Here is a 17,705-nt window from a genome sequence, read left to right as displayed (position 1 = left end):
GATTCTAGGTCCTTGAGATCATAATTTGAGCGGAAGTCAGACACTTAACCAACTGAGGGGCCCAGGTGGCCCAAGGGAGAGAAAATCTTAAGCAGACTTCTCACTCATCTCAGAGCCTGACCCCAGGTGCCATCTCATGACCCTGAGATCATGATAGGAGTGAAATCAAGAGGTGGATGCTTAAGGGCTGACCCACCCAGGCATCCCCAAATTTGTGTTAATTAAAAAAAAATTGTAGATAGTTCTGAAAACTCTTAATACAAAGGTGCTTGGGTGGCACATATCAGATGTTTTCTTCCATGGGGGAAGATATAGGAAATACGAGATTTCTAGGTGATTTTGGTGTCAAAACAGATTTCAAAGGCATGGTGTTCTCATCCTTTTGTCTCTAAAGAATTGTGTCATATGAACTACATTATGCTCTCTTGACTTGACTTGTGTGTTTTTCTATTATGCTGATAATGTTTTATCCAATTCTCTAAACAAACATTTTTTTGAGAGCCTACAATGTGCGAGGCACTGCTCGAGGCAATGGGTATACAGTGGTGAATCTAACAGATTCATCTCATTCTCTGGTCATAAGGCTCCTGTGAGGGAGACAATTTATCACATAACTAACTTGTGATAAGTGTCATGAAAAGAAATTCGAGAAGCAAGGAGAGAGACTGTGACAGGATCTGAGGATGGAGGTCTAGAAGACTGCCCTGATCATAGTAGATTCAAGATGGCTGCCAATTCTTTGCCCTTCTCCCCATGGAGAGGTGGGGTCTATTACCCTTCCTCTGAATCTAGACTGGTCCTATGACTTGTGTTAACCAGTTGAGTGCAGTGGAAGTGAGGCTGTGTATCCCCTGAGGCTCCTGGTTCCTGACTTTGTGGCTTGAAATTTTTTCCCCTGGAAGCCAACCATCAGATAAGAAGTCTGGCTACCCTAAGACCACCATGTTGTGAGGAAGTTCAAATTAAGCATGTGGACCGAGAGGCCCATAAGGAGGAGCACCCAAGCACCAGCCTTTTTTGACCTTCTAGTCTAGCCCTGCCAGCCACCGCATGAATGAAAGCTGAGTTGATGATTTCAGCAGACCCCGCATAAGCACCCAGCTGAACTGTGCCTGATACCTGTTTCATAGAATCACCAGCAAATAAAATCCTGGGTGTTTTGGGCCACTATGTTTTAGGTAGTTTGTTACACAGCTGTAACTAACCAAAACATAGAGGAAACAATCTTTGACTGAAACGAAGTGATGTTTGGATTTCAGCACCTAGCTTTAGCCCAAGATTCCCAACATTGCACCAGCCAGTAGGGAAGGCACCTGACAGTTCACTGTAAGGTAGGGCTGAGAGGCAACAGAAGAAGTAGTATTTACTAATTAGCAGAGACTTGCTTTCTCTGGGACTCACGGGTGCCATGGCAGTGGGATGAATTTGTAGCGTCTGAAAGCAGAAAGGTTTGAGACTTGCTCCCAGGGAATAATTTTTTTTTAAAGATTTTATTTATTTATTTATTCATGAGGGACAGAGAGAGGCAGAGACACAGGCAGAGGGAGAAGCAGGCTCCATGCAGGGAGCTTGATGTGGGACTCAACCCCGGGACCCCAGGATCATACTCTGGGCTGAAGGCAGGCGCTAAACCGCTGAGCCACCCAGGGATCCCACTTGCAGGGAATAATTAAACATACCCAATGTGTCCTCTGATTTTGTGTCACCAGCCTCTCTATATACTTGTCAACGTTTCATCCCTTCTGGTACGTTTCCTGGCCTCTGGCATCCAGAATTTCCCGGTGCTACTTTGTGCCTATTACCCCCAGAAACCCAGAGACACAATGTTATAGACAAATGAAGAATTTCTTAGAAAATTTTCTGTATCACCAGACACAATACCTGTAAGGTCCCAGTCCCTCCAGAAAGTGAAAATCACCTGCCAGGCCCTCTCTCCCTGTGTTCTACTGGAAGGGGGTATACAATGAGAGGAGAAGCAGACATGTCTGTGCTAATGACAATGATACCCACTTCCGGTGTGCCTGTGTGCTGTGTTAAATATCACAGCAACCTGCGAAGAAGGAACAATGATCCCTCTGACACAGATGGAACCTGAGGCTCAGAAGATGCGGGAGGCTGTCTGCATTTGCACTGCTGGTGGGACAGGGCTGGAAGTGTGCCCTTTGAAGAGGAAGGGACCTCCCCACCTGTGCTCCAAACCATTCTGTAAGCAAGGCCTGAGTTCTTCGGGCAGGTCCTCTGTTGGTGGGACTCCCATGTTCTTTCAAAGAAGGTCTTTGTTTAAGGAGTGGGAAGAAGAAAAGTTAGTACTTGAAATTCTGCTCTCCTGGCACAAATGGCCTTTTCTGAAATGGTTTATTTATTAGTGGATTTCATCAATTTATCAATAGCACATATTTTGTATGTGGCATTGAGCATAGAGGTCTTCATTATGACTCAGAAGATATAAGTCCTATTTCCCATATGAGCTGGAACTCTGACAAATTGTTTTACTATTCAGATTTTTCAGATCTCAGTTTCTTTTTTTTTTTTTAGGATATATTTTATTTATTTATATTTTGGGGGGCGGAGGGGCAGAGGGAGAGGATCTCAAGCCAACTCTACACTTAGCACAGAGCCTGATCATGACCTGAGCCGAAATCAAGAGTCAGTCACTTAACTGACTCCCAGGCACCCTTCAGATCTCAGTTTCTGTCTCTTCCACTGAACCGAGAATAATTTGAGGGCAGAGAATGTTCTGGTCTTCTTCATATCTCTAGCATCTAGTACAGGGCCCCCAAATATTTGAAGGTAGAAAGAATGAAGAGGGAGAAGAAAGAACGAAGGGATTTATCACGTAATACTGATCATGGGATCAGCTATAGATTTAAAAACAAAGTGCAGTGTTTGTTGAAAGATAGGTGGATCTGGGTGGCAAGCTTTTGAGGAGGAGGTGGGGCCTGTAGCAAGGGCCCCTTTTATATACAGGGCACCAAAAATGGAACTGACATGTACACATAGGCAAATGTTTTGGCAACCTTCCCTTTCCTTGTTCTTTCCAAAGCAATTGATATTACAAGATGACAAAGTGGTACCACAAGAGGACGACATTCGGCCACAACTCTGTCCAACCACTTCCTTTCTAGTCACTGTGTAGATGGTAATAAGAATGGAGAGGTTGGAGGACATCTTAACACACATGCGGTATTGCAGCTTGGTTTTGTGTCACCAAACTCACCTGATACATGTTCTTTGGTGACCTCGATTCTTCTGACCTTTGCAGAGCAATCTCCCACTTTAGGATTGTGCCAGGATTTAAACAGGGAGCCTCAGCTGCAGAGGACAAAGGAGTCATGCTAATAAGCTCTCCAATTCTGCTTCTTGCAGACAGCTTCAGTTTGGAAGGAGAAGGCATTATTTTTAGAATCCCTTCTTGCTTTCATCCTGTGCCTTGAATGATTAACTCCTAGTGTTTCCTCCCTGGTTGCTCCTGGGGAAGCAAGTACACTCTCAATCCAGAGACACGGTGGTTCCTTTTTTTTTTTTTTGAATCATTCTCAATCTGCCCCCTCCACCCCTCCAACTCTCCATCTTCTGCCCCCACAACCTCCCTCCTCTTTTAAAATCACCTCCATCAGGTCTCTGGGACAGTGGTTTGTTTGGGAGGCCCTAACGTGGTAAGAGAAACCTTTAACAATGTTTAAGTCCAGTTTAACTCTTCTGGTGTCTAGAAGTGACTTCATAGGCAACCCCGGTGGCTCAGTGGTTGAGCGCCTGCCTTCAGCCCAGGGCGTGATCCTGGAGATCCAGGATCAAGTCCCACATCAGGCTCCCCCCACGGAGCCTGCTTCTCCCTCTGCCTGTATCTCTGCCTCTCTCTCTCTCTCTCTCTGTGTCTGTCGTGAATAAATAAAATCTTAAAAAAAATAGAAGTAACTTCATGGATCTTCAAACAGATAATAGCATAACTTAGGACATTAAAATATGGAGGTTGGGGTGAAGGGATAAGAAGTGCACACAGTTCTGCCTTTTGGGAAGGGCACGTATTTAAAACCTCCATTCTAAAGGGGCACCTTGGTGGCTCAGTTGGTTAAGCATCTGCCTTCAGCTCAGGTCATGATCCCAGGGTCCTGTGATAGAGCCCCACATTGGGCTCTCTGCCCAGTGGAGAGCCTGTTCCTCCCTTCCCTTCTTCCTCTGCCCCTCCCTCTGCTTGTGCTTTCTCTGTCTCAAATGAATAAATAAAAAAACTTAACAAAATTAAATAAAAATCAAAACTCCTATGGTCTTTCATAGAGTAAGCAGATGCAGTCACTGTTTACTTATAAATCTACAAAATTCTTTCAAAATATATCTTCACTCTGTGGTTTGTTTTTGCTGAATTATCCTTTACTAATTTTAAAAAAGAAATCTCAGAAGGAAAATTATAGTTTTCAAAATTAGATGCAAATCAAAATCTATGAGCATCTTTCAGATAAATTTTCTTGAAAGAAAAATTGATGCAAATTGCTACATTTGGGGGAGTATTTGTATCTGAAACAGAAGAACATGCTCTATGTAAGTAGTGAGTAGCTCCTAATACTGACTTATCTAAGTGCATTATTTTATTTTTAAAACATGGGACTGTGGTGACCAGAAAAGAAGCCAAAAAAGACATCTGATTTTATTTTTGACTTTATTATTTTTAAATATATTTTTATTTTTTTAAAAGTAGATTCCATGCTCAGTGTGAGGTTCAAACTTATGACCTTGAGATCAAGTCACATGCTTTACCAATTGAGCCATCCAGGCCCCCCAAAGATGGGAGGTTCCATGCCCAGGGTGAGCCTAAGGTGAGGCTAGAAATCATGACCCCGAGATCAATACTTGAGCTGAGATCAAGAGTTGGACACTTAACTGAGCTACCCCGATGCCCTGATGTTTGAATTTATTTATTTTTTTTAATTTATTTTTTATTGGTGTTCAATTTACTAACATATAGAGTAACCCCCAGTGCCCGTCACCCATTCACTCCCACCCCCCGCCCTTCTCCCCTTCCACCACCCCTAGTTCGTTTCCCAGAGTTAGCAGTCTTTACGTTCTGTCTGAATTTAAATGCAAAAACCTTAAGTGAATTTGAACCTATAATGAAAAATGGATGGGTTTCGCAACCGTGCCAAAAGCATGGGTGTGTGAGTCTGTTTGTGTGAGTGTAATGTGTTTAAAGTTGTATCGAGGGATCCCTGGGTGGCGCAGCGGTTTGGCGCCTGCCTTTGGCCCAGGCGCGATCCTGGAGACTCGGGATCGAATCCCACGTCGGGCTCCCGGTGCATGGAGCCTGCTTCTCCCTCTGCCTGTGTCTCTGCCTCTCTCTCTCTCTCTCTCTCTCTGTGACTATCATAAATAAATAAAAAATTAAAAAAAATAATAAAGTTGTATCGAGTTTGATATGGTGGCTCCTGAGATGTAATGATTAAGATTTTAAATAAACATAACTTGTCCTTTAATTCTCTAGAGTAGGTTTTAATTAATTAGTTTGTTTATAAGTTTATTCATTTAAGTAATCTCTACACCCAATATGGGGTTTGAACTCAGGACCCTGAGATCAAGAGTCCACTGACTGAGCCAGCCAGGTTCCCCTAGAGCAGGTTTTATTTATTTATTTTTTTGTAAAATTTTTATTTATTTATGATAGTAACAGAGAGAGAGAGAGAGGCAGAGACACAGGCAGAGGGAGAAGCAGGCTCCATGCGCCGGGAGCCCGACGTGGGATTCGATCCCGGGTCTCCAGGATCACGCCCTGGGCCAAAGGCCCGCACCAAACTGCTGCGCCACCCAGGGATCCCTAGAGCAGGTTTTAAATAAGCTTGCATTGGACAAGAATCTTACTATCCATTATTTTTTTCTTTTTTAAAAATTTTGTTCATTTATTCATGAGAGACAGAGAGAGAGAGAGAGAGAGAGAGAGGCAGAGAAACAGGCAGAGGGAGAAGTAGGCTCCCTGCAAGGAGCCTGATGAGGGACTCGATCCCTGGACCCCAGGATCTCGGCCTGAGTCAAAGGCAGATGCTCAATCACTGAGCCATTCAGGCATCCCTTACTGTTTCTTTAACAGTGAATGAGGACAAATAAATCTTACGGTTTCCTTGACTAAGAATATTTTCCTGATAATGATTTGGCAACACGAAACTTGGGGGAAGTGAACAATAGTTACTGAACAGACTGCCTTTGATTATCTTATGTGAATCACCTATTTAACCTAAGAATACTTTAAATTATTTTTGTAGGGATAACCATACTAACTAAAAAAAATGAAAACCATATTTATTATGGATATATGGGATATATGCTAAACATTTTTTAAAATTGTTGTCCCAAGTGCTTTAATTGCAACTCCAAAATTCATCTTCCTCCTCCACCTGGCCAACACCAGCACACATATCCAGACACAGACCCACAGACACCTACTCCCATATAGCAACCTTACAAAATTGCATCTTTATTAGTGTCCTTTAAGATAAATGTTACCATGTTTCCAAAGTCAGAATGGCTCTTGTAAAGGAAAATAGAAAATGATGAATAGAAGACCCATTCACTTGGCATACGTGGCTCCCCTTTGACTTCTTCAAACCAAGAAATCAAGAGCGAAAATCATATAAGGAGGCAAAACTTGAAATACTTCCCAAATCCCTTCACATCCAGTCACGTGGACCTGTGTTGAGTGCAAAGCCAGTTCTGCAAGTCAGCTGGTAGACAGCAGAGTTATTTTAAAAAGATCATCTCAGGAAGCTTATTTATATTCTCTTTGAAGTAATGAGTCCAGTGAACTCTTGAACTGGAGATTTGAAGTCCTTAATTTTTTGCTGTCACTTGGACGAGAATTACTCTTGATAATTTTAAATGTAATTTATTGGAGAGCAACAAAAGTGGCTGACATTATTATTAACTGGACTTTTGGCCTGTTTTGGTAAACACCAGATAAAATGTTCTGGGGGTGGAGCTTGAAAGTCTAATTAGACAATATTCAAAATAAATGTCTCAATATCAAGCATAGTTTGTATTTTGTTAATGAAGATTTTATTTATTCATGAGAGACACACAGAGAGAGGCAGAGACACAAGCAGAGGAAGAAGCAGGCTCCCCAGGGGAGACGGATGCGGGACTCAATCCCAGGACCCCAGGATCATGACCTGAGCTGAGAGCAGAGGCTAAACCACTGAGCCACCCAGGCGCCCCCATAGTTTGTATTTCTATGTGGACATGAAAGACGTTAAAACATTCTGCCTAGCAATTCTGAATCTCAAAAAACTGAGGTAAGAGGTCTGGCATGGAATTTGGCATAGAATGTTTTTCCACAAAGTGTAATGAGAAAGAACATTGAGGCAAGAGACTTAAGATTCAGTTTAGTTCCAGTTTTACTCCTGTGATCCTGGCCAAATCACTTCAGCGTGAACTTGGATTTTCACAGCTACTGAATAAAGGAGTTGGACTTTTAGTCCAACATCTCTGATGATCTGTGTTAGATTATCCTATATTCAGATCCTATATCCTGTATCCTGTATCCAGATACAGGAGGCCACGTGTTTTGGGCTATACCAATTACCATTTAAACAAATGATCTTCCCTTGTCTCAGTGGAGGAGGAGGTTATACACACGCTCTGCTGCCTTCCGTGGAAAATCCAGATGGATTCCAATTAGCAGGCCCCAGCTAACTGATATGTCCACAGTCAGTTCCCATTCCACGGGTGGGAGGCTTTTGGAGGCAGTTGAGTCATGCTGTCTGTGAGCAGTTGGATGGACCAGCAACTACATAATCCATCCTCAGGAGGGAGAATGGGGTGAATGAGCGAAGGTTCTGGGGAAAGCTTCATTCAGGTTATTTGCTCTGTGTGAAGGCCCAATCACTTCAACCAGCCTCAATCCACTTGCTCTGGCCTCTTTCTTTCCCCACATCTTCTCTGGATCTTGATTTCCCTTCTTGCTAGTGCAGCTGGATTCTTGTTGGCTCAGAGAAGATAATGTACCTACGCCATTCACGACCACCCTAACTCTTCCTTGGTGCCAGAACCCTGATTGGGATCAAGGGTGCCCCAGCCTCATGTAGGTAAGTGCTGAGCTCCAGGGGAAAACCCTGGCTGTTGTGAGCCATCCTCCTATTACCCTCACTAGTGATTGGTTTGGGTAGGGGCAGGCATTATAGTTCTGGCTAATGTGGGTGAGATCAGTTGAGAGACTTCTGGGAAAACTCATATTGTGATGTCTGCATGCAATGCCTTTTTATTTATTTATTTATTTATTTGCATGCAATGCCTTGAATGTCATGGCCATCCTCTGAAAATAGGAAAGATAAGCTGACAGGCTGAATGAACTTGGTTGTGTAGAGAAATGGGAAGAATTACCTGGTCCTTGGTCATATAGCCAAGCTGCTTAATGAACGCTGGAACCCATCTAGGTCTTGAATTCTTGCTATATGAGAAAACTTTTTTCTTACTATTTGGGTCAGAAACCAAAAACATTTAATACAGTTCACGATGGCATGCTGGCGAAGCAATGAGGAAACCTCATTGCAGACTTCGGCTGGTCTGTGCATACACCATCTCTAAGGAGAAAGACAATATGTGGGACTCTGGACTACTTGCCCCCAGAAATGATTTAGAGGAGAACCTACAATGAGAAGGTTGATCTGTGGTGCATTGGAGTACTTTTCTATGAGCTGTTGGTAGGATATCCACCCTTTGAGAGCCTTTCCCATAATGAGACCTACAGACGTATCCTCAAGGTAGACCTACGATTTCCCCCATCATTACCTTTGGGGCCCAGGACTTAGTCTCCAAGCTTCTCAGATACCAGCCTTTGGAAAGGCTACCCTTGGCCCAGATCATGGAGCACCCTGGGTCAGGGCCCACTCAAGAAGTGTGTTGCCTCCATCTGTTCAAATGGCTTCTTGAGGCCTGTCTGCACCTGTTTCATTGTGTTTGTTCAGAGCTTTGCTGGCTCTCTTATCTTTTGTTTCTTCTAAGATGCTAATTAATAAAAGCTGAATCATTTTGTAAAAAAAAAAAAAGTCTGCTTGAGAATTTATGTGGACCCAGTTTTCAATATCAGTTCCTCCACTTAATAGGTTGTTGCTGAGAAACAAATTAATTCATTAACTTAGTGACTTAAAAAAAACACTAAGCATCTCTTAGATTCCATGCATTGTAAAACTTAGGATAGCTTAGATTTTTCTTCTCTCATGAGATTGTAAACAGATGGGGTTGCAGTCATGATGGCTTAACAGGGGCTGGTGGGTCTGCTTCTCAGGGAGCTTACTCAGATGGCTGATGGGAGGCCTCTGCTCCTCCCTACCTGGGCTTCCCCACAAGGTTGTTTTTTTTTGTTTTTTTTTTTTTTAATTTTTATTTACTTATGATAGTCACACAGGGAGAGAGAGAGGCAGAGACACAGGCAAAGGGAGAAGCAGGCTCCATGCACCGGGAGCCCGACGTGGGATTCGATCGCGGGTCTCCAGGATCGCGCCCTGGGCCAAAGGCAGGCGCCAGACCGCTGCGCCACCCAGGGATCCCCCCCACAAGGTTGTTTTAAATGAAGTTCTTATTAGGTCTATATAGTCCTTATTAAAGGACTAGATGGTATAGTCAGTTAAGTGTCTGACTCATGATCTCAGCTCACGTCTTGATCTCATGGTCATGAGTTTGGGCTTCTGTGTTGGGCTCCATGCTGGGCATGGAACCTGCTAAAAACAAAAATAAAATAAAATAAAATAAAATAATCAAAATAAATAAAATAATAAATAAATGTCTTATTATTTTGATGTGGCAAGGCCAACAGATCAGGGAATGACTGCCAATGAAAAGAAAATTTGGGGGATGCCTGGGTGGCTCAGTGTTTGAGCATTTGCCTTCAGCTCAAGTCATGACCCTGAGGTCCTGGGATTGAGTCCTGCATCGGGCTCCCCACAGGAAGCCTGCTTCTCCTTCTGCTACCTCTCTCTGTGTCTCTCATGAATAAATAAATATACATTAAAAAAAAAGATAATTTGGTAAACTCCCAGATCACAAGAGGAGGGCACATCTACTCCATAGGAAAGCACTGGGAAGGGTCTGGAGGCAGAGGCAGTAGAAAATGTGGGCAAGAGGCTTTATTGAGGTTTCCATGAGAAGGAATGGCTAAGTAGACTTAGGAATGGCTAGTTTGAATTATTTCAGCAGGCTCTGGGGCATAATGGCTGTTCTCTAGTTGTCTAGTACCTGGCCATGGGGTGATTAGGACAAGTGGACAATGGCCCAGAGTGTGGGAGCTCAATAAAGGAGGGGATGTGAGCCCTGGACCATTTGGCTTGCATTTGAAAAGTGTGCTCACCGACAAGGTGTTTGTTATCTCTAGGAATTGGCTTACCCTTGGAGGGGCAGTCCCTTTAGGTCATTAAGGTCAGAGATGTCAAAGCATGAAAATACAAAAATAAAAGACATGATTTGTACATCCTCATAGTGTAGGTGGCTGGCTCTGCCCAGAGTAAGCCATCCAAGAGAGGAAGGAAGAAGCTACAATGCTCTTTGTGATCTAGACTCAGAAGTCAACATACCATTACCTCTGCCGTACTCTACACAGATCAGTCCTGATTAAATGTTGGAGGAGACTACACCAACGTGTAAACATCTAAGAGGTGAAGATCATTGGAGTTCATCTTAATGGCTGGTTATCACATATTTAGGAAATTATTTAACCTCCAAGTCTCAGTTTCTTCATCTGAAAAAGATGGTAATTATATTATGGTAATTAGACCTCTTGGTTGCAATCAACAGAAAATGATCCTGGCTTACTGAGACAAAAGGGAATTTATTGGATATATTTAGGGCAGTTCACACAATAGAAGGAGACTTGGAAGCAGGAAAACGGGGTGCAAGGTCAGTGGTTTGGTGGGGAAACCTCCCCCACCCCAACACTGGGTATTTCTGCTGGAGCTGAATTCCCAGCACCATGGCTGCTGTTGTAGGTTGTTCTCAACTGCTTCTGCATCCTGAAGATTCCACTGCACTCTTTCCAGGAAGACTTGGCCTCTTCTGCTTACAAGAATTCAACAAATGTCCACTGCAAATCCCCACCTCTTGGGATCCTCATGAAGATTGAACAATATATGAGTCTTTGGAAAATTGAGAATCATCAGTAATTAGTTGTTTAATAGAAGGAAGAACTCAGTCACCTTGGGGTGGCATCAAGTGGATGCAGAGATCTCGGGTGGAGAGGGATCTTGTGTTAGATTCTGAAGCATCCTCATGTGTTCAGACACATTGATTACTTCTAGTCACATCCTCACCCCACCTCTACTCTTATACACATGTATACATTCTGTGTGTTTCCAGCTTTATTGAGATATAATTGTGTAAGTTTAAGGTATACAAGGTGATGATTTGATATATGTCTATATTGCAAAATTATTAGCCATTGTAGGGTTAGTTAATACCTCCATCAGCTCAGGTAATTATTATTATTATTTTTTGTAGTGAGCACATGCACACATTCTTCATTTGCTGAATTTTATGCAAATTCTATCTCCACTCTGATTTGGTTGTCCTGTGAGCAGAGTTTGAGGCAAAGGAGCAGTATGTGACTATGTAGAAAAGCAAAAGTAAAAGCCTCCTGTGAAAATTGCAACCCTGGGCCCTTGGTATTCTGATATGAACCACCATTAATCAAACTGTTTAACTGGTGCTGGCTTCTATTAGTGTTTTTATTATCTTCTCTCTCAGTTTGAATTGTCAAGGCATGGCAAGACACTTGTTCCCAGAGAGCCTGTGCTTTGTTAGCTGTTGGCATGGGTCTTACATTCAAACTCACTTATTTCATTCAAAGTTTCACCTGTTTTGGGTTTGAACTCACCAAGGTTGATGAGTTTAACTTGTCAGTGGTTCTCAGATTTCAGTGTATATTAGGATTGCCAGGAAGGCTTGCTAAAATACAGATTGATGGGCCTCACCAGATCCTCTGTTGTAGTAAGGCTGGGGTGGGGCCTGAGAATGTCTAGTAAGATCCCAGGTGGTGCTGATACTGGTGGTCTGGGACTACACTTTGGAAACCACTGAATTGGGTGACTTGGTGCTGGTGCTGGACTGCTTTGTAAACTTATACTCTTCCCAATAATTGCCTTTCATAAAGAAAGCCAAGACAATACTCAGAGAGCGAATTCCAGGATACTCAGAAATAAATACTGAAACATGATTTCAGTTAGAAAGATGTTTATATGCATGGAATAGTGTTGGCTACTAGCACTATTTATTATTTTATTATTTTTCTCACATTCTGAAGAAATCAGAAGCTGTCCAGGTCTAGTAAGATGACATCACATGATCAAAGGCTCAGGCTTTTGCTTTCTTCTCTGCTAGTCTTAGTAAATGACTATCGACTTCATGGTCACAAGGTAGCTGTTGCACCTCCAGGTATTACCTCTGCATTGTAGGCAGGAAGAAGAAGGAAGATAAAAAGCAAATGCAGGGGCTCCTGGGTGGCTCAGTTGGTTGAGCAACAAGCTCTTGGTTTTGGCTCAAGTCATGATCTCAGGTCATGATCTCAGGGTCATGGGATCAAGCCCCACATCCGGCTCCGTGTTTAGCGTGGGGTCTGCTTACCTCTTTCCCTCTGCTCCTCTCTCTTTCTCAGATAAATAAATAGGAAATGTATGTGGGAGCTTTTCTGAAATTCCCTCTATAGACTTCTGTTCCATCCTCACTGGCCAGAACTATGTCATATGGGCACAATCAGCTTCAAAGGAGCCTAAGAAATCAAATAGTTTTAGTTCAACACTTATTTACCCAACTAAGATGAGCTTCTGTTAATGAAGAGGAAAGGGAGAATGGATGGAAACTAGCAGGCTCTGTCTCAGCATTCACTTGCTTGGTTCTCAAAGGATTCCACACAGTGTACTCAGGCCAACTCTATATATGGTGTTAAAGCAACGCACAACAGGTGAAGGGCTGAAGGACACAAAGAGAATCTACACTGGCATTTCTTGTTTCATGCCAATGCACATGAAAAGAGTAAACTCTGGGTTAGAACTTGCTTCTTCCTACAGGACTTTTGAGGAGTCTTCTATGCTTAGGTATGTAATGCCTTTCCAAGATGAGGATAAACATGATGCATTTCCAAGCTTATTTGACCACAGAAGCTTTTAAAACATTTTCCTGGAGTTTCTCCCTGAATTAAGTTCCAGGAGAACCTTTATCTCCTTTTGCCAGGAAACTTTGGTCTATACAACATCAACTGTCAAATTCCCCAAAAATGGAAAAGGCTTTTCTTGAACAGTGGGATAGTACTATCCTTTTTAAGAGGAAGGAAATGAATATAGGAACAGCTGGTGAGTCAGGACATGGGGTGTGGTACCTGTCTGCTGTCTGGTAACTGTGAACTTGACAAGCCCCTTGCCCTCTCAGAGGGGCCCTGTTCTTATTTGCAAAATAAGATCTGTAGGAGGCCAGGCTGCATCCTAATGAACTAAAATTTTGCAACTTCACAGCTCCTAGAAAAGTCAGGAAGGGATGTCTGAATAATCTTTGCTAATGGGAGACATGGTAAGTAAGGAAAATAGTTTAAGATAAGATAAAGGCCTTTATCTTTTTATTTATTTTTTAAAGATCTTATTTATTTATTCATGAGAGACAGAGACAGAGCGAGAGAGAGAGGCAGAGACATACACAGAGGGAGAAGCAGGCTCCATGAAAGGAGCCCGATGTGGGACAAGATCCCGGGACTCCAGGATCACGCCCTGAGCCGAAGGCAGATGCTTAACCGCTGAGCCACTCAGGTGTCCCAAGATAAAGGCTTTAGAGGTCAAGAATAGTTTGGTTGTTTTTTAAGATTTTATTTTTGAGTAATTTCTACACCCAGCATGGGGCTTGAACTTAAAAGCCTGACATCAAGAGTTGAATGCTCTACTGATGGAGTCAGCCAGGTGCCTCTAGAAGTCAAGAATAGTTTTGTTTTGTTAAAGATTTTATTTATTTATTCATGAGAGACACAGAGAGAGACAGAGGCAGAGACACAGGCAGAGGGAGAAGCAGGCTCCATGCAGGGAGCCCGACGTGGGACCCCATCCTGGGGTCCCCAGGATCACATCCTGGGCTGAAGGCAGCACTAAACCGCTGAGCCACTGGGGCTGCCCAAGAATGGTTTTATGGGGAAAAACCCCTTAATGACTATGAGGGGTGGAGAATGTGGGATTGCATTAATTTCCTATGATTGCCCTAGCAAGTTACCACAAACTTGGTGGCTTTAAAAAAACAAAAACAAATTTTTAACAGTTCTGGAGGTCTGACATGGGTCTCATTGGGCTCAACCAAGGTGTCAGCAAGATTGCATCCCTCCCAGGAAGCCCTAGGGGAGAATTCACCTCCCTGCATATTCTGGTTTCTGAAGGCTGCCCACATTCGTAGGCTCATGGCTCCCTTCCTCCATCCTGAAAACCAGCAACATGGCACTGACCATTGTCTCTTGTTACATCTGCCTCTCTGACCATAGCTCTGATCAAGAGGTTTTCCTCTTTCAAGGAACCCTGTGATTAGGTGGAACTCACCCAGATAATTCAGGACTTACCCCCACCCCCTGAATTTAACATCAGCAGAATCCCCTTTGCCATGTAAGGTAAGATATTTGCAAGTTTTGGGGATCAGGGTGTGTTCATCTTTGGGGGGCTGGGGGGACATTATTCCGCCTTCCACATGGATGAAATGTTTTGTTTAAAGGAATGTAGGTTTTTTTTTTTAAGTGTAGATGTTGAGAAGACTCACTCTTCTTCCTTTCTGAGTCTCCCTGAAGTTCTATCTGTATCTACACTTCATAGCTTTAATAAACTGCTCTCATTTCCAAAAAATAAAAAATTTAAAAAATAAAGAAGTGTAGGTGTTGAGAAACTAAAGGATGTTCCTGAAAAATTGAAATTAGGCTTTATAATTATGGAGCAAAAAGGAATAGACAGGGTTGATATAAAAAAAATCTAAGAGGGATCCCTGGGTGGCGCAGCGGTTTGGCGCCTGCCTTTGGCCCAGGGCGCGATCCTGGAGACCCGGGATCGAATCCCACATCGGGCTCCCGGCGCATGGAGCCTGCTTCTCCCTCTGCCTGTGTCTCTGCCTCTCTCTCTCTCTCTGTAACTATCATAAATAAATAAAAAATTAAAAAAAAATCTAAGAAAGCAGAGAAGTTACAACACGAACAAAAGTAGTTAACACTGTTAGATACACATTAATCCTTTGTGGAAAAGCTAGAGCAAAGATCAGAGGCTTAGCGGGGGATCACTTTTCTCTATTATATAGCATACCTTCACAAAACAGAACTAAAAACCTAAAACTCATACCATTTAAAAAGTAAGACTATATTAGCATTAATGAAGTTGGTCCTGCATGGCCTTGCTTGACTTTCAAGGGTGGAAGATGGTGGAGGGAGCCCCATGAATGGTCTGAAGTCATCACAGACCCCCAGGCAGTGTTTGAAAGAATTGATAGGAACCTGGTGGGGTGAGGACAGTCTTGTCTTTATTTAGTGGCTGCAGGACATAGAACAAAAAGAAACATGGTATTTACATCCAAGGTGAGAGTGGGCTTACGGGCAAGGGAGGCCAAAGCATCATTCAAGGGCAGATAAGATGGTAAAAACCAAATTCAAGTCAAAGTATCTAAATGAAGGGTGTATGCCATGGCTTTCTCAGCCTTGACACTATCAGCATTTTGGACCAGATCATTCTTTGATGCAGGAGACTATCCTGTGCATTGTAAGAAGGTTAGCAGCATTTTCAGATTCTACCAATCGGATTCCAGTAGAGCCCCTTTCCCAGGCTGTGACAGCCAAAAGTGTTCCCAGGTACTGCCAAATGTCCCTTAAGAGAGCAAAATTGCTCCACCTGACAACCACTGGTATAGACTGAGAACAGGTGAGGTGAAGCAGTGAGCCAGGAGGTTGAACCTGAGAGCCTGGAGAGATTTTTTCCAGACGTGAACTAAAGCTACATTCTCTAGGATCTTTTGCTGGACCTCGGGGGCTGGCAGGGAGCCACCAGGAACGTCCAGTTGGTCTGCATATTGGTCTCTTACTTGGCTGTGGCAGCCTCCAGGTCAGAAGAGCTCAAGCTTAGGCGTTGCACTCTGCCTATTTGTTATGCAAGCAGAGGCTTTAAAAGGCAATTCACCTGGGCAGGGGATACCCTTGTTTGTAATATAAACAGCTTGGGATCTATTATCTTGTTTCCCTCATCTAGGTTAATTGCAAGTCCTCAGGAACACTGATTTGTAGAAGAGGGAGAAAAGGCGGACTGCGGACTCTCAATGCAGGCTGGGCCACCTCAAACCTGTACAAATGATCTTAGGTAATTTAGAAAACGTGCACCCCTGGTGGATGAATTCAATGAGCTTGTCCCTCTGGGCACGCTAGGAGCAGGGTTAGGAGAGCAGATGCACCTAGTGTGCAACCCTGGCCCCACTCAACATGGCACACTGAGTGAGTGCAACGGCCGAGCCGCTGGGCTGGAAGGTCAAGCTCTGTGCCCTGTGCTGCATTTCACATATCACAGGAGACACATGGTAACCTTGGAATCAGACATGACATTGGGACCCCCTCGCTATGACAGGCCCTAAACTTTCTTACTGTTGGATTTAGAATTTTCCAATGGTCAGAAAAAAAAGGCAATAGATTACAAAGCAATGAGCAAGAGGTGGTTTAGGAATGTTCTAAGGAAGGAAAAAGCAGGTACAGCTTCTTCTAGCTATCCATTCTATTTGTCTTTTTGTGTCTGAACTATTCATTTATAAATTTAGGACTTAAGGGATGAGGTGGATGCAGAGAAAAATAAGGGAGCCAGGCTTTTTGAGTGAGGCCAGACCTCCGAAAGCACTTCTGATTAATGGCCTCTAGTTTAGGAGATGCCATTCCGCAAAGTGGATCATGATCTATCTACCGTCTGCATTCCTGTGAACTTCCTTCAAGGACCCAAGAAGACCAGCAGTGTTAACCCTCTTCCTAGATGGGCTAGGTGTCATCCTACCAAGGGATGGAGATATTTTTTAAAAATTTGAGAGAGTGAGAGGAGTGAGGCAGGGCAGAGAGAGAGGCAGACAGGATCTCAAGCCCACCACGCTGAGCTGGAGGCAGGGCTCAATCTCCTGACCCTGAGATCAGGACTGGAGCTGAAACCATGAGTCGGATGCTTAACCAATTGTGCCACCCAGGAGCCACAGGGGAGAGAGATTTTTTTTTTATAAAGATTATATTTGTTCGTGAGAGGCAGAGGTGTAGGCAGAGGAAGAAGCAGGCTTTCTGTGGCAAGCTTGATACAGGACTCGATCCCAGGACCTGGGATCACACCAGAGCCAAAGGCTCAACCACTGAGCCACCCAGGTGCCCCAGAGAGATTCTAAATCGAGAAAAGCTTCATTTAATGCAGCTGTTTCCCCTGTTACTGCTGAAGACCCTGAAAGGTAGAGTCAGACCAGCTGCTATCATTTTCAGGCCCTGTGGCAAGAGTATACATGGAGGCCTACACAGCCTAGGTTTGATATATATATATATTTTTAGGTTTGATATTTAAATAAAATTTGCTCCATCCTTGTTCCTGGGCAAATATGTCTTCAGAGCAAAAACACTGGGGAGGAAAATGAAATCTATGGGTTTTGAAAGTGCAAAAATTTTATTTTTTAAAGATTTTATTTATTTATTCATGAGAAACAGAGAGAGAGAGAGAGAGAGAGAGGCAGAGACACAGGCA

The 17,705-nt window shown here is 43.3% G+C and overlaps 1 long non-coding RNA gene across 1 annotated transcript in view; it reads left to right on the top strand.

Annotated features, from left to right (window-relative positions):
* The window catches only part of LOC144316853 (uncharacterized), a 30,712-nt gene that overhangs the window by 7,795 nt on the left and 5,212 nt on the right, over positions 1–17,705 (top strand). The window contains exon 2 of the long non-coding RNA XR_013382698.1: positions 16,203–16,310. This is a non-coding gene — a long non-coding RNA (uncharacterized LOC144316853). The remainder of the gene's footprint in view (positions 1–16,202; positions 16,311–17,705) is intronic.

The sequence above is a fragment of the Canis aureus genome, chromosome 7, assembly GCF_053574225.1.
Source record: "Canis aureus isolate CA01 chromosome 7, VMU_Caureus_v.1.0, whole genome shotgun sequence".
In the NCBI taxonomy this organism is placed as follows: Eukaryota; Metazoa; Chordata; class Mammalia; order Carnivora; family Canidae; genus Canis; species Canis aureus.
This window is presented reverse-complemented; position numbering and strand designations above follow the sequence as displayed.